We start from the raw sequence: 12,025 nt of genomic DNA on the forward strand, positions 1-12,025 counted from the left end.
AAAATTTAATAATACTAAACCCCGGCTATGGTCAAATTTTTGACAAGTAATTTTATTAAAATAATGCCTAACTGGTTAAAATTCATTAAAAAGTTAATGCTTTATAGTTTTTGAACACTTAAAATGAATATTAATTATTAATTATTAAAGGTTAGTTGTACTAAAAGTATTATAAAGTATTATTGAATTATACGTCTTTTGGTGCGTTATGGAAAAATTATGAGTAAATTTTTACGATTCACGCGCACCATACAATGAAATTTTCATAGTACGATGGTGTACCTATATGTATGAACATAAACCCATTTAAAGACACATAAATAAAAATTACGGGACATACCAAACGTATTGGTACGCCAAATGAACCTTTTTGATAGTGAAACTACCCTTGGAATATATTTGTTTAATTAAAATAATAAAAGTAAAGAGTAATTTGCATTTTAAATAAAAATTTATAATGGTATTACACCGATAATAATACATATTCTTCAAGTAATCGGATGTTAACCTTCGTGGTGCCGTGGCTATTGTGTGCAGCTATTAAGCGAAAAAAAAAAAAAAACGTGATTCAAAACTCAGCAGTGGGAATTATTTACTTTTTTAAATGACAAATTACTGGATTATACAAAAATTTGCTTTAAGCAAATATATGAATTTATTTCATTTGTTTATCGTGTGGCTATAATATTATTAAATACATTGCTCAGTCCATTGGAATGATCAGAATAATACATTGCTTGGTTGAGCTCAGTAGGATACATCGAAAAAAATAAACCGTGAAACCGAGAGAAAGAACACTGGGATACTGAGCTAAGATTGTTAGGATAAAATTGACAGGATACGATAGTATACGATTAGCGGGATACGATAGGATACGATTTGCACGATACTATAGGATACTATATAATAGGTTACTATAGGCATAATACGTTTGGCATGATACTATAGAATACTATGGGAAGTATACGATTGGCAGGATACTATAATATTGGAAGGATACGTTAGGATACGATTGGTATGATGCCATATGATAGGACAGGGAAGGATGTGACAGGTTACGATTGGCAGGATACGATTGGCAGGATACGATAGGATACGATTGGTAATATACGATAGGATACCTTTTGTAGGATACGATGTAGTATCAATGGTTTATGGGCTTATGCTAAGTGTGCTTGCAATCATTAATAGTAAGGTGGTCTCATTTTAAGTTTTTAATCTATACTAATATTATAAAGCTGAAGAGTTTGTTTGTTTGTTTGTTTGTTTGAACGCGCTAATCTCAAGAACCACTGGTCCGATTTAAAAATTCTTTCAGTATTGGATAGCACATTTATCGAGGAAGGCTATAGGCTATATTATGTTATCAATAACATTAGGGATCCTTACTAAAAGTCCAATTTAGAATAAAATGCGTTGGAGGGGGTTAGATACAACATGCAGTACACGTACGAAGTGTGTGTTGACAATGCCGCAGGCGCTAGAAGTTTATTTCCTATTGCCTATTAACATTGTTGCCACGCACTAGATGCCTTATCATTCTTAATTTTCCCATACAAGTAAAAAACACCCGTGTGATATTATCAACGAAGCAATCAGTACCCTCATAAGAGTTCAATTAGTATTTAAATACTTTTTATCACTTTAAATCGCAAACCTAAACTATTGTTTTTTCCCCCCTCTCTGTGTTTAATTTGTTTTTTATTGCCCTTTTTTCAAGTATATATATTTTACAGACTTGTAACTTCACAGTAATGTTCCTTATGTTACGCAGGATGACATTTTCCGAAAATTAGATCCCATGGGTGGTTAAAACCAGGCAACAGTGGGTACTTTGTCTGCATGAGAACAGGATTTTGCATTGTTCATGCCTTCTGCATCTCCATGGCAACGGGCAACGGGCATCGCGCGGCAGTGGCGTACCCACAAGGAGGGGCATGTATAATGAGCGGCGCAAGAGCGATCTGCCTGTAGACTGCCGTAGCGAAGTACGGGTACATAAGTTGTACGTTGCGTGCACGAGTCGGGAAACCATCGGTGCTACTAATTTTCTCTCCGGTACATTATACAGCATTGTAATAAATTTTCACTGAATTTTTTTTAAATTTACCATTATTGTAAATGGGAGATGTGGCTTAATTTTTTTCCATTAGTATAGCCGTGCGAAGCCGGGTCGGGCAGCTATTATGTGATATATAAAGCTTAAGTTTGATGAGTTTTTTTACTATAAGACTCTTTGGTTTATTATGATTGGTGAATAATCATTTTTTAATCTATAATTCCAAGATTTAAGGTGCAAATGCTTGCAATTATTCTTATAGTAATCTCCAAGAAAAAAGGTTTAGGCCGTAGTGTAGGTGTGGCCGATCGAGACTCTTGTCTTGTATGTTTGAAATATGTATTTTAGCAAGAGTAAATTGTGTTTAGTAACTCCGCACAGCAGGCCTTCTGCTTCGGAGACTCTTGATTTATATGCTTGTCGTTGGTTTAAAGTTAGACCTCTTGAATACTTAGTATTGCCAAAGAAATCGTCGTTGTTCCAAGACGCTTGGATTATATACATGAAATGGGCCATGCCTTGGTTGAAATGCAGTACAATTTTTGTCAAAGAAGGTTTTATGGTTCAGAGACGCTTGATCAATTTGCTTGTAGTCTGTACACTGCTAGTCATAAGGTGCACGGAATACGGCCTTTATGGCAGGCATAATATTGTGTGAACATATTTTTACTGCCGGGATAGTTGTCTTGTACAAAGTCCTTGTTTGTATTGGAGGTGATTAATTTTAATAAGTATTTTTTGAGCCTAAATTATTTTGCATGGACCCAGGATTAAACCAAAGTCGGGTATCGATCAAAACAATCAATAATATTAATTGGTATTTTTTATAGATTATTTGACTTGATAATTACATGTCATCGATTTGACGGCCCAGATGGCCGACAAGATAGCCAACTCAACGACCTGGTGACTGACACTGCTGTACTCTAACGGGTAATTAATAAACCAATATGGTGATAGCACACGCTAGCTGACGACAGGAAAAACCCAAATGGCGGATCAAAGATGGCCGTGATTAAATCATAGCGGTTGGTGTATATATCCTTTGTCTGTCTTATTGAAGACATCAGTGATGAAGTACCTGACGTCATTTTTTTACCATAGCATCCACTGTGAACCGAACATTGGGCCGAAATCGATGAAGCAATAATATTGGAGATTAATAATTGTTTGTATACTTTTTGGAATATTTGCCAAATTTTTGGTCACAATTGAATGGCTCAGAATATTTGTTAAATGAAGCAATCCCAAGCAGACTCTCGTCCGACTGACAGGGAATTCATCATCGCCAGTGTGGGCCTAGGGGCCCGAGTACCGAGACTTGGCATCGAACCCCGAGGCCCGTGGAGGAGTCCCAGGTCGCCTATTTGTGACCCATTACCTCCTGGTTTGTGACGTTTTTGTTTATTGTTTTCTAAAATATGCTGCGAAGCAGTGGTGAATGCAATTGGCCTTAAATATTAAAATTTAATTTCGTTAGGTGACTTTACTTTAATCTCGTGGTGTTGTCCAGCCCTCCCTTTAAGTTTAAGTTTAAAGGGGAAGTGAATATTAGGTTAAGCTGAGCAGTTGGCCTTAGCTGCTAAGGTTGTCTTGATTTTATTATTATTTTATGTGTTGATTTAATTTTTGCTTGTGGGTAATGGCTGTGTTTTGATATATAAACTCAACACATATTGCCGGATAAGGTATTTTATTTTCACCACAACTAAACACAAAAACCACTAACACACACCGCCATCTTGCTAGACTCCTTGTTTGTTTACCCACAATGCCAAGCACTACAAACAAGTCAACATGATGAAAAGAGAAAAGAGAAAATTGTCTATGTCCAGTAAATATTCACACATGTGTGAACATACCGCCCACCGAAAAAAAATGACATTTTTTCCATACTTAACATACATAACCTTGATACTAAAACACAAAACGAATAAGATCAAAAATCACAAAAGCTCCTGATTATGTCCATAACTTTAGGATATTGGTAAAGGGCAGATTTTTGTCACAGGTCTCACAATTTCACCAGTAGAGGTTCTTAGTGTGACAACTCTTACAACACCATCTCTACCCAGGTGAGTTTTGATAACTCTGGCAGTTCTCCATTTCAAGGGTGGCAAGTTCGAGTCCTTCACTAACACTAATGTATTCTCCTCCACATTGGGTACTGCAGTATTCCACATTGTCCTTTGATGGAGCGTGTGGAGATACTCGGTGCTCCAGCGTTTCCAGATGCACTGCTTCAGTTTGGTGATGAGCTGCCATCTATCCAAACGATTCTCCAAAAGGTGGGATAGATCCTGTTCCGGTATGCCAACAAGAGAAGCACCAATCAAAAAATGTCCAGGAGTCAAAACATCAAATTCTGAGGGATCTGCTGACAAAGGGCACAATGGTCTTGAGTTTAAAATTGCTGAGATTTCAGTAAAGAGTGTGGTCAGTTCTTCAAATGTGAGTATTTGATTGCCAATAACTCTTTTCATGTGCACCTTTGCCAACTTGACAGCTGCCTCCCATAGACCTCCAAACTGTGGGCCAGCGGGAGGATTGAAGTGCCACACAATGTTGAGCTCAGCAGGTGATCTTGCAGCATCTGCCAGGCAGGCTCAGAAAACAAGGCTTGACCAATTTCTTTCATGTGTCTGTCAGCACCAATAAAGTTTGTACCTTGATCTGAATGTATGTCAGATGGTGTTCCTTTCAGAGATACAAATCTTTTTAGAGCAGCTAGAAATGCTTCTGTACATAGTGAGGACACAACCTCCAAGTGTGTTGCCTTACTTGACATACACACAAACAAACAAAGATAACTTTTACTGATTGGGGCTTTACGTGTTTTGGTGGTCTTAGAAGAAAAGGGCCCAGCAAAGTCCACACCAACCTTCAGAAAAGGACGCACTTGTGAGAATCTTACACTTGGGAGATTCCAATTAGAGGTGCAGGAGACCTTGCAGTCAACCTGAAACATGTGATACACCGATGAATACAGTGCCGAATGAGATGTCGAGCACCCACAATCCAAAACTGCTTTTGAATGAGAGATTGAGTAGCTTGAGGTCCTGCATGGAGATATGTGATATGGTAAAAGGTTACAATAAGCTTTGAAAGATGACATTTTCCTGGAAGCAAAACTAGGTGTTTGGTACTTTCAGGCAAACAAGCATATTGCAAACTCCGCCCACCCTGACAATTCCGAGGGAGTCAAGAAATGGACACAAACTCCGCAAATTACTGGAACATTCACTGTGCTTCAGGAGTTTGATTTCTTTCATAAAATACTGATGTTGTACTACATGGATCCAAAACATCAGTGCAGACTGCATCTCCTCACACGTCAATATCTTAGAATCACAATGCGGGAGTCTTGAGAACACACTTTTGGCTCTGAGTATCCATGCTGTTACTCGCTTAAGTTTTGAAAATGATGAAAACGTTTCCAACAATTTCACCAATTCATTTTGTCTGTCCTCTTGCACTGCAAGGGCCTGACTTTGCACCGGCTTGCATTCTGGAAGCTCTAGGAAAGGTGATACCTCATATTTATTTACAGGCCATTCTGTGTCTGATTCTACCAACCAATCTGGACCATGAAACCACAGAGAACTCTCAATCAATTGATCAGGATAAACACCTTGGGATGCTAAGTCAGCTGGGTTGCACACTGAGGGAACATAGCGCCAAATTCCTGGGGGTGTGATAGCTCGAATCTCGGACACACAGTTTGCTACAAAGGCCTTAAACTTGTGAGGAGATGATTTAAGCCATGACAACACAGTCGTTGAATCTGACCACATGTACATAGAAAAATTGTCCAATCTGCTCTCAAACAATGTGTTCACAGATAACCACAATTTAGCAAGCAGCATAGCCCCCAATAACTCAAGTCTAGGGATGGACAATGTCTTTAGTAGTGCCACCTTTGACTTGGCGATTACTAGATGGGTTGAGACCATATCAGTATTGTCCACAAGTCTTACATAAATCACTGCAGCATATGCCTTTTCAGAGGCATCACAAAATCCGTGAAACTGAATGCAGCAGGCATCCAGAAAATGGATATATCGTGGAATCCTTACATTAGTCAGGGAAGAAAATGATGTTCTGAAGCGTATCCACTGTTGAGCAACCTCTGCAGTGACTGGCTGATCCCATTCTAATTCCAGTGTCCAAAACGTCTGGAGCAATATTTTAACCCAAACTATAACTGGGGACACCCATCCACATGGATCAAACAACCTAGCAATGGTAGAGAGAATTCCTCATTTTGTGACAGATAGATGGGGTACATTGATGTGGTACATAAACTCGTCAGTGATGGGACACCAATTGATGCCCAGAACCTTAACTGCTGGACTTGTGTCTTGATCAAAGCTTCTGAGAGTCTCACAATGTGCTACAGGCAGATCCTCCAACACACTGGAATTGTTGGATGACCATTTACGTAACTCAAATCCTCCTTGCGCTAACAAGTCCACGAGTTCACACTTAAGTTGCACTGCCTCTTATACAGAATTTGCTCCTGTTACAATGTCATCTACAAACACATCTCTTAACAATATATTTGACGCCTGAGGATATTGCTGGGCTTCGTCCAAGGCCAATTGCTGCAAGGTTCTCAAAGCTTGGTAAGGAGAAGATGCTAAACCATATGTGACAGTCTTCAGTTGATAAACATGGACACTTTCTTCGGGAGACGGTCGCCATAGAATGCACTGGTATTTCCAGTCATCAGGGTGGATTTGAATCTGTCGATACATCTTACAGATGTCTGCAGTGAAGACAACAGGCCTAGTTCGAAAGTTCAAAAGAATATCACCAATGTTTTTATGAAGTTTTGGACCAGTAAGGAGCAAATCATTCAATGAGATGCCTTTAGAAGTTGCTGCTGACCCATCAAACACCACGCGAAGTTTTGTGGTAGAACTTGATTCCTTGAGTACAGCATGATGAGGAATGACATAGGCTATTTCATCATCTTGACCCTGAATATGCTGAATGCTTGTCACGCGGGTCATTTGGCCTAAATATTCATATTCTTTGAGGAACTGGCTATATTCCCTCGCGAGATCAGGTGACTTCTTGAACCTACACTCTAGGCGCTCAAATCTTGATAAAGCAGAGTGCAAAGAATGACCCATGTCCTTCACCTCCTAATTGAATGGTAAACGAAGTATGTATCGCCCTTCAGCACTGCGTTCATGTGTTGCAAGGAAGTGGTCTTCACATTTCTTGTCATTATCTGATATAAGGTAGACTGATGGCACTTCTTCAATTTCCCAAAACGTCTGTAATTGTACATCCAGGTTAGTTGTTTTTATCAAGCATGACACAGGTGGGTTCACATGTGTTTCACACTTGGCCTTACCGCTCACAACCCAACCAAACAGAGAGTGGAAAGCATTAGGCTCCCCTGGTAATTTAGCTCCAGTCAGCACTTCACTGACGATATCAGATGAAAGTAGCATGTCAACAGGCCCAGGTTTGTCGAATGATGGATCTGCTAATTTTAAACCCTTGAGGTGAGTAACTGAGCCTTGTGAGATTCTTGAACAAGGCATGGGATGTGTTATTTCAGATAGAATTGTGCCCTTTACATTAAACTGGATATGTTGAGAATCCACTGGTTTTATTGAACAATGGACAATGCCTCTGGCCCCTGTCACAGGAGTCTGACCAACACCAGCAATTTCGACAATCTGACGATGACGTTTCAATCCCAACCGCTGTACACAATCTTCAGTCAAAAATGTAGTTTGTGAAGCACCATCTAGCAAGGCTCTTACCACTTGAAACTGTCCACTTCCATCTCTCACATGCACAAGAGCAGTGGTTAATAAAATGGTAGTTGATTGATCCTGATTATCACCTGACAGATGTAGCGATTGTAATTTATTTACAAATGGTTCATAAGCTGGAGTATCATTTGTATCATTTTGAGTACTCTCTGGCTGAGTTGGGTGATTGTTGTGGTTGAAGTGCAAAACTGAATGGTGTCTCTTTTGACAATGATTGCATGAAAATTTTGATAAACATCTCTGAGCATAATGATGTGTTTTCAAACAATTAAAACACATATTTTGCTCCTTCACAAACTGCATCCTCTCATCAATGTTCTTAGACAAAAAATGTTCACACTTACTAAGTGAATGATTTTCGTTACAAAATGCACAGCACAGGACATTTCCAACTGCTACGAGGGCAGTGCTTCGACCACTGGTTGGTCTAAAGGGTGGTTTCACACTAAATGTTGCAGTCCTGTTGTAGCTACGACCAACTGTAGAGGTTTTAGCCTCATAATTCCCTTGAACACTAAGTAGTTTAACATTTTCATTCGCCACAGCACGACGCTCTAAGAATGCAAGGAGATGGTCACAAGTGGGCAAATTTTGCTCCACAGCTATTTCAAATGATTCACGTAAATTTGAGTCTAGTTTCTCAAGAAGAATATTCAGTAGGAGAAAGCTCCACTCAGACACTGGAAAATTATCAGCCCTTAATGCATTCAAATTCTCTTGCACCACACTAACAAAGCGGGATAATGAGTCTGGTGGGTTAGAATGCACAGATGGAAGATGAAGTATCTTCTGAACATGAATGATAGCAGCAATACGTAGATTCTGGTATTTATTTTCCAGCAATGACCAAATTACTTCGTAATTTTCGTTGGTGAGGGGCAAATTACTTACCAGCTCTCTTGGCTCATCTTTCAGACATCCAATAAGATAATGCAGTTTCTGCACGTTGCTCAGTGACACATCTTGATGCACAATGGATTTAAAAATCTCAGAAAAGGACGCCCATTCTGCCCTGCTTCCTGAAAACACCGGCAAAGGAAGTGGAGGCAGGACTGCACGTGAGAATGTTGCACGAGGGGTTAGGTCTGCCGCTCTAACTGTACACCGATTATGTTCAATACGAAGCTGCCTAAATAACCTTTCGAACATCACAAAAGCTGTCCTCAATTCATCAACTGTTCTTACTTCTGGTTTCGGCGGTACTGCACACAAAGCAAAGTAGTTAGCCAGCAATTCGTCTTTCTTTTCCGAGACCTCTTCAAACGCAATTGCAAATTCTTCAAAAAGATCTGGATTGTTGGCTGTTTCCTTTAAAATTGCACTAACTTCGTTTACTTTGTCCATAACATAGTCAAAAATGATAAGCTGTAACTCGGTTGTTGAAGCCGCCATGACACCAATAGCACACACGAACGAGGTAGTTATTTGAAGATGCTTCTCTTTAAATCACACAGAAATGTTTTTTAAAACTGGTTGCTCATATCTTTTATCCGGCCCGGAGGACCAAAATTATGTTTTGATGTATAATCTCAACACATATTGCCGGATAAGGTATTTTATTTTCACCACAATTAAACACAAAAACCACTAACACACACCGCCATCTTGCTAGACTCCTTGTTTGTTTACCCACAATGCCAAGCACTACAAACAAGTCAACATGATGAAAAGAGAAAAGATAAAATTGTCTATGTCCAGTAAATATTCACACATGCGTGAACAGGCTGGACTAATTTACTGTATTTTCTACGTGTTGTCTGTTTGGTGAGGTTCCTAAGACCGTGGGCCGCTGACCCCTTCCCTTTAACGTGAGAAGGGGCTAGGCCGGTGGAGGGGACATGTCCGCTCTGCCCACGGCTGGCTCGGTGTGTACCTGGGGCGGCTCAGCACCGCAGTTAGCATTTCTGCCAACTGCAGCACTGCGCCGCGCAGAATAAACTGGATGACGAGTCCAGCCTCCAGGAGTCGAGTGGCTTCTTCTGATGTGGCAAAAGCCACTCGGTGGAGGCCGGTGGGGCGCCCTGTTGCCCGGCTGCGGATGCGCCAGCACTTGGTCGGCTTGTGGCCCGCCTCGTGCAGTTCAGTCTCCACTTCTTCAGTCGGCACCCCAGCCCCTCTGTTGCCCTCAAGGACGACGAAGTGCCAGGGCACTCTCTTCAGGTGTGGTGGCTGCTGGCGCCTCTCTTTAGCAGGCTGTACTCGTGGCTCCCGCGCAGCTGTGGTCGCCTCCCTCTTCTTGGCAGGGGCGGCCTGCGTCGCTGGACGGGCTCTAGGCGTCTGCAGCTGTTGTTGTGGTGCTGGTGCTGTGACGTCAGTGCTGGTGCCTTTCATTGCCGTTAAAACGGCTGCTTGTGTGCCCGAGTGTTTCCACTCGGCTGGGGCGGGCGTCTGACACGCGATGTGTCGTAGCCTCGTTTGCTGGTCTGTCTGAGTGCTGTTGTTACCCACCTCTGTAGGTGACTCAGTTGTCTGGAGTGAGCTGTCGTTGCTGTTGTTTTTTTTTCTGGAGCCTTGCTTGTTCCTCGCATTGAACAACATCCCAGTAGATGCACCACGAAAGGTACTCCGGCGGGTCTGTTGCCACGCGGACGACCGCATGGGTGGTGTAAATGCGGTACCTAGAGTCCCGCACTCTTTGGAGACGGTACATGCAGGCTGCCTCCCGCAGATACACCAGCGCTTCTGTGGTGCCTGGTGCTCCATCTGCTTCAGGTTGGTGCTCTTCGTCGTCGAAATTCTCCTCGTAGCGGATGATATTCTCACGCAGTTTCTCCGGCTCGATGACTGCATTCGACTTGATCTTGCTGCAGAAGGCAAGGAAACCAATGTCCGCGGGCATATGTTTCTCGTAGATGGTCTCGTATAAGTTGACAATTCGACCACTCTCCGATCGAATCGGCGACCAGTCAGTGTCGAAGTCAGCCTCTTGACTCTGGTCGCGCTGCTCGAGATGCCTTGTGGCCGCGGTGATTCCCCCTCTTCCTTCGGTGCGGGTTTGGCATCTTGGTACTATCGAAGAGAGAGCTCGACCGACCAGGCTGGCTGCTAGAGTGCGACTGTCACAATTGAATGATTTTCAAGTTTGCATTCAAGGTTATGATCATGGAAAATGGAATTGTTCCCTCGAAATAGGGAAATTATTAGTTAGTTTGAGAATTTTTGAAAGTCACTTTTGAGGTTATTTTAACGTCAAGATGGCAACCTTGACGTCACAATCCAAGATGGCGGTCAGATTTATATCTCCACAGCTTGCAAAATTTTCTCGGATCTGCCATTACATACGTCTGATGTCAAATGTTATGTGACTAGACAGCACATAGCATTTCGTGCGGGAAATCTCGCAAGAATAAATATAAATAAGATATTTAAATGGCGCTTTTTGGCTAAATACCTTCCAAAGAATTCTTTTTATTGTTAAAGCTTTTAACATTTGACATCAGCTTATATTGGCTTATTTTATGTGTGGATTTATATTCATTTTTGCATTCAATTCTTGAGTTTTTTTATGTCATTCATGTCAAACAGCGAATGGCGTATGCCTATAAAGTTATATTTTTAAAATCTATTTTATACGTATTTGTTACTTTGTAACAATTAAAAATAACCAGCCTGCTTCCTTTCCCCCAGCTCATTATTTTCCGTTGGCAACCTCAGTGTGATTAGGCAAAGCTGAAATGACGACAAACGTGATACGAGCTGTATAGAGCTGATAAAATTGGGCGAGGGAAGAGACCGACTTCCTATTGACTTAAACAACCATTTAATTACAAATTTTTGGCCACTTTCTATTAATGTACTTACATATGTCCACTGAAAATCTTTTTTGACATTTACTGATTGTAACTTCACACTTCTGACCATCCTGCAATAATTCATTGTTACTTTGAAAATTCGTATTTTAAAAATGGGAGTTAAAATGAGTTGGGGCTCGATTCCATAGATCTCTGTTCTATCTCAGTTCTCCATTATTCCCACTCCAGGCCTACACGTAAAAATTAATCATATTATTATGGAAGTTTTAAAATTATCTCTAATGTAAAAGAAAATATAATTTACTCACATTGTGAAAAATTTTCTCGCATAACTGGTAAATACATTTCTCTGAGAAATTATTTTTAAGCTAATAATAAGTTATATATAACCTATAGGTACATATAAATTTTACCACCTT

General features: G+C 40.8%; 1 protein-coding gene across 1 annotated transcript in view; it reads left to right on the forward strand.

The window, feature by feature from the left end:
- The window catches only part of LOC134528921 (zinc finger protein 672-like), a 36,529-nt gene that overhangs the window by 3,202 nt on the left and 21,302 nt on the right, over window positions 1-12,025 (forward strand). The gene's annotated exons all lie outside the window — the stretch shown is intronic.

Source organism: Bacillus rossius, chromosome 2 (genome assembly GCF_032445375.1).
Source record: "Bacillus rossius redtenbacheri isolate Brsri chromosome 2, Brsri_v3, whole genome shotgun sequence".
Taxonomy (NCBI): domain Eukaryota; kingdom Metazoa; phylum Arthropoda; class Insecta; order Phasmatodea; family Bacillidae; genus Bacillus; species Bacillus rossius.